Source organism: Camelus ferus, chromosome 5 (assembly GCF_009834535.1).
Source record: "Camelus ferus isolate YT-003-E chromosome 5, BCGSAC_Cfer_1.0, whole genome shotgun sequence".
In the NCBI taxonomy this organism is placed as follows: domain Eukaryota; kingdom Metazoa; phylum Chordata; class Mammalia; order Artiodactyla; family Camelidae; genus Camelus; species Camelus ferus.
In genome coordinates this window covers 9,731,853-9,736,739 of record NC_045700.1, presented here as the reverse complement: position 1 = coordinate 9,736,739, position 4,887 = coordinate 9,731,853, and the positions used below count along the sequence as shown (strand labels likewise).

The following is a 4,887-nucleotide window of genomic DNA, read 5'->3' as shown; positions in this document are numbered from 1 at the left end:
CAGCCCTGGGTGCCCTGTGTCTCTGGGGTGTGTGTGCAGGTGGGCAGCCCTGAATCACTCATGTCCCCTCACCAGACCCCGTGGGGACCCAGGGCGATCCGGGATGTTAGGTTGAGCCTGGGGTGCTTCCACCAAAAATAGATACTAAACAAGAATCAGGTTACTTGGGTTCACTTTCAAAGTAAAAGTTTGCTAAACTAGCAAAGTCAAGAGAAGTAATTGACCCAGAGAAAGCCACTGGATGCATTTCTCCTTAACCCTTCTTACGTATATATTTGATGTTTTTGTGTGGCGGCTGAGATCACCGTCTTTACTGTCTTCTGAGGGCCCCGAGCCTCCCTGCACCCTTCCTCTCATTGCTCTAGCCTCGGAGAGAGGCAGTATTGTTTCATTTTATGGATGTACAAACTGAAGCTTCAAGATGTTGACAAATTCAGGCTCACACATAGTAAGAAAAAGGCAGAGAAGGGGGTAAACTCAAAATCTGTCTGATTGCCAAGTCCAGGCTTTAATTAGCTCTGTAGACACCGGTGGGGTTCCAGCTCTCATACCTAACATCTCAACAGAAGTATTTCCCCCTCAGTGCAAACAGCAGTTTTAATACCTGCACGCTATTCAATCTGGTGGTCATACCACACGTGCGTAACTGTCTCTTGGTGCTAGACACTTTAGTTAATTCTAATTCCTCGCCATTATAAAGGAATTGCTTTGGGTCATTCCCCTGGAATTGTTTCGGGTCATTCCCCTGGGGCAGCATTTACAGTGGAATTGTGAGGTCAGAGGGTGGGGACACTCTGGCCAACTCCTGGGAAGCACTGCCCAACGTGGGCACCTGGTTTCACCTGCTAAGCTGAGCGGACCAGCCCAGACTCGCCAGGCGGGATGGGAAGGGTGCTTCAGAGCCCGGATGGTCCAGCACGGAGCCCCCTGGCCGAGACTCACTGGGAGGTTGAACACACAGCTGAGCATAACCTGGGGGACAGGCAGGGTGCCCTCTGTTACACCTCTGGCCTGTTCAAAGGTGAGAAAAAAGGAATCTCAGAGAGGCAAAGTCACTTCCCCAAGGTCACACAGCTGGGGCCAGAACCCACAAAACACAGAATCTCACAGGGTTTGCAAAGTACCTGCTGCTCACTCTACAGAAGTTCTAGTTAACTTTCCCTGCAGGCTCAGGGTCCATGAGTGCCTCTTATTTCCTGCGGCATCTTGGAGAGATTGTCACAGAGGCTGGGTTTTGGCTCAGTCCACCCTCCTGCCAGTCTCCCTCTAAACAATATTTTAGATTCTGCCTGCTGGTCCTCATTGTCTCTGACTGGAGCAGAGCAGTAGCCTCTGATGCTTGCCTTTTATCCACTCAGCAGGCAGGGTGGACTTCTAAAGACCCCAATCCCACATTGGGGCTCCCCTGCTCCAGCCTCCAAGGGACGCCTGGCTGGGTGTGAGATCGCACATCTGGAGATGTGCTGACATGGATTGGATTCAGGGCCCACCCAAGCCAACACAGTGCTAGGCACTGTGGGAATAGGTACCCAAACACAGAACTTAGAAGGAAAACCAGATTCCTTAGCCTGACCTTTCCAGGCTTGCCTCCTCCGCCCCTGCCTCCTTCCCTGACCTTGTCCCGTCTCTTTCCAGGTGCCCAGGCAGGCGGAGCCCTCGGAGAACATTCTTTTTTTTTTAAATACATTTTTGTTTTTATTTATTTATTTTGTTGCGGAGGGAGGTAATTAGGTTTATTTATTTACTCATTTTATTTTTTTAATGGAGGGACTGGGGACTGAACCCAGGACCTTGTGCATGCTAAGCACACACTCTACCCCTGAGCTGTACCCTCCCCCCCCAGAGAGTACTCTTGCCCTCACACTTCAAGTTCTGGCTGCCTCCCTTCCTCCCCCCAGGCGGGGGGTGTCTCTCTCACACTCACACTTTTGTCTTCTTAGATTTGCTCCCCTTCCCCCCAAAACACATCCACCCACCGCAGCTTCCCCAGGAAAATTCCCAATCCAGGAGTTTTAGAGGTTAAGAGAAACAAAGTTTGGGGGAACAAACTTGCAGCCCCACCCTGATCATTTTTTCTGTATGCGTGATGCAGATTTTTACATTCATTAAAAGAAAGAAATCAAACAAGGCCGTCACACTGGGTGAGGGGAGTTAGGGGATCCTGGACACACGGTTAAGTCAGCGGTCGCCGTTCATCTCCATGAATCTCCCCTATCGGCCTGGAGGCCCTTCCGGATCTCCTTCCCTACCATTGCAGCAAGATCCTCAGCCATTCCTTGGTGAGCAGAGAGACCTTTCCCTCCTGGGTTTGGTCTTCCATCAATTGGTCTCTTTTGATCCTGCCTCAAGTCTCTCCGTAGGGCCAGACACACAGCTCAGGAAAATCTCCTGCAGAAACGAGACTTGGAGCCCTCTCCCTGCGGACAGGGCCTGGCCCTGCAGGTGTGAGGGGGGCTGTGGCTGGTCACGTCCCTTCCCTCGCCAGCCTCTGCCACAGGGGCTCACCCATCCACCACCACCGGCCTCTGCCCCCCAGCCACGCACAAAGGCAGTTGGGAGGGCGGCTCCTCCTCCTGTCTTCACCGGGCTTCTCAAGGCATCAGTGCAAAGAGCCCTCCAGCTGGGCCATCCACCCGTCCTCTCTGCTAACCTTCCCTTCCTCCAGTTTCCTCTCTCCAATACTATCCCCCATAGGAACGGGCAGAAAAGCCTGGCAGAATTTCAGCCACATGTGCTGAACGGTGGCGGGGCAGTGGCGACGCTGACAGGGAAGGATCACTGCTGACACCTGCCCGTCTCCAAATTGACTGGCGGCCAGGAATCCTGTGGGAGCAAAAGAAACCAGCCCGATGACAGAAACACAATTTTTCCTGTGTTGAAACCCACGAATCCCACAATAGCAAAGTTAATGAGAAGGTTACCTGGGTTGAATGTGAGCTAGAGCGTCTTCAGTGTTCCCACCAGGCCTTCCCACTGTGAGCCAGCCCTGTGCCAGGCACGGTGACACACGGACACGGCTTCCGGTACGTGCCAGAAGGGGGGCCTCCGACAAGCATGGGCCAGGACGGAGCCCTGTGGTCTCAGCGCTCTGCTGGGCTGGGTAGCGCTGGCTGTCACCGGAGGGAAGCTGCCGTCTCAGCCCCAGCTGAGGCTGGGGACTCCCTTTGGAGGAGCCTTGCTTCCGTCAGCCGAAGCCATTTGTCTTCTTGTCAAGGGCAGAGGTGGGGTCTCTCTGCCCTCTCCCTGCTGAAACACTACGCGTGACCTATGGGAAGGCACCGGGCATTCCCGATGGGGGCAGGCACCCGGGTCCTGAGGTCTGCCTGAGCTGGGGTCCCCTGATCTGCCCCCAGGGACTGGCTGTCCCTCACCCACCTTCCAGGTTGCAGGCCCTGGGCTTACCTGTAGAATGGAGGGGTACTTGTGAACAAGTCTGGTATTCCACAGTTGACCCCAGCCAAGGCCAGGTTTCCAGGCAAGGCAGTGAGGCTCTTGAGGGATGCTCAGTGCTGGGGAGTGAGGGTGGGGACATGAGAGTCTGCCCCAAGATTCATGGTCAGGGTACTGGTTAAGACCCCGCGTGCTGATGAGGAAGAAATGCATTCAGAGCCAACTCCCCAGGGACAAGAGTCCTGTTTGAGGAAACAAGTACATGGGTGTGTGTGTGTAGGGCGTGTGTGTGTGTGTGTGTGTGTTTGTGTGTGTGTGAACCGCTGGGATTTTCACATTTAGGAGCCCAGGAGATGTTGTTAAGGGACCCACCCCCCAACTCTGCACACAGCCCAGATGCTCGGGCTCTGGAGCCCAGCCAGGCCTCTCGGGGCCTGTCACAGAGCAGGCACACGAGAAACATTTGTTCACTGATGTCCTGGGCCACTTTCTGTCTCCCTGACAGGGCCGTGGGCATTGTGGCTGCTGATGGGATTCTGGAGTTACTCTTACCAGCAGATCCTCATGACCACAGCGGGTACTGGGGGGTAATGGCTTCAGGCAGGTGGGACCTGCTCCTGCTCCTGCTGCATGACAAGTGGGCTGCAAGCGGGGCATGGCTGGAGTTCTGGCCACAGGTGAGCACCCCAGGAGCTCTGGTATGTGTGGGGAGGGGATCGAAGAAGCCTGTACTTTCTTCAGATCCAGCCTCTACTTGGAGCCGAGTTGAGGTCTTTGTGGGAATGTAGCCCTGTGTGACTGACTATTCAAGCCACTTCAGGTGAGCAATTCCATTCATTTAACAAATATTTATCAAGCTTTAGCCCGATGCCAGGTGTTTCCCAGAGAGCTGTGGTGAGGCTTACGGGAGGGGACGTGGTGGCAGGAAGGGCTCAGTGCATGTTTGCAGGAGGAGCCGCGCTGCCCACAGGCCCCACCGCTCACAGAAGGATCAGAGACGTGGCCTCTCTGCACCATCAGAGGAAGTGTGCATGCCTCCCTCCTCTCCTTGGACCCACCCTGGCTACGGAACTGACAGCTCTGGGCCTGGCCTATGTGGAGCTCTGGTGAGAAAGGCCAAGAGCGAAGGGCCAGGAGTCTACCCTGAGGCCTTCTTGCTGTTGACAGGGCACCGGGTGTTCAAGGCTGATGGCAAGGGTAGAATTAACTTCTAATTCTTCCTTTCCCCTTAAGTTGCAGCCAATTTCTTGGGCAAGGGGTAGACTCAAACTCCAAGCCCTTTCAGAGAATGTCAATGTTGTAAATGACTTTGTCTCCAAATCCCCCCTGCCCCACTGGACACCGGGGTTCTAGCTCACATTTCTGCCAGAGGACCATCTGTATCTGAAGACCTCCAAAGACAGGGAGCGCCAAGGTGGGGTTAGCAGGATGGCTGTCCTGTGGCTGAGCAGGCAGCATGGAGTGGCTGGGGCGTGAGGAGCTCGTGGGAACTCAGGA

The 4,887-nt window shown here is 54.6% G+C and overlaps 1 long non-coding RNA gene across 1 annotated transcript; it reads right to left on the bottom strand.

Annotated features, from left to right (window-relative positions):
* Nucleotides 1-1,402: 1,402 nt before the first annotated feature.
* On the bottom strand, nt 1,403-3,549 carry LOC116663858. The gene is made up of 3 exons (XR_004320223.1): nt 3,403-3,549; nt 2,922-3,246; nt 1,403-2,823 (listed from the first exon to the last, which is right to left on the bottom strand). It is a non-coding gene; the product is annotated as an uncharacterized LOC116663858 (long non-coding RNA).
* Between the last annotated feature and the right edge of the window lie 1,338 nt (nt 3,550-4,887).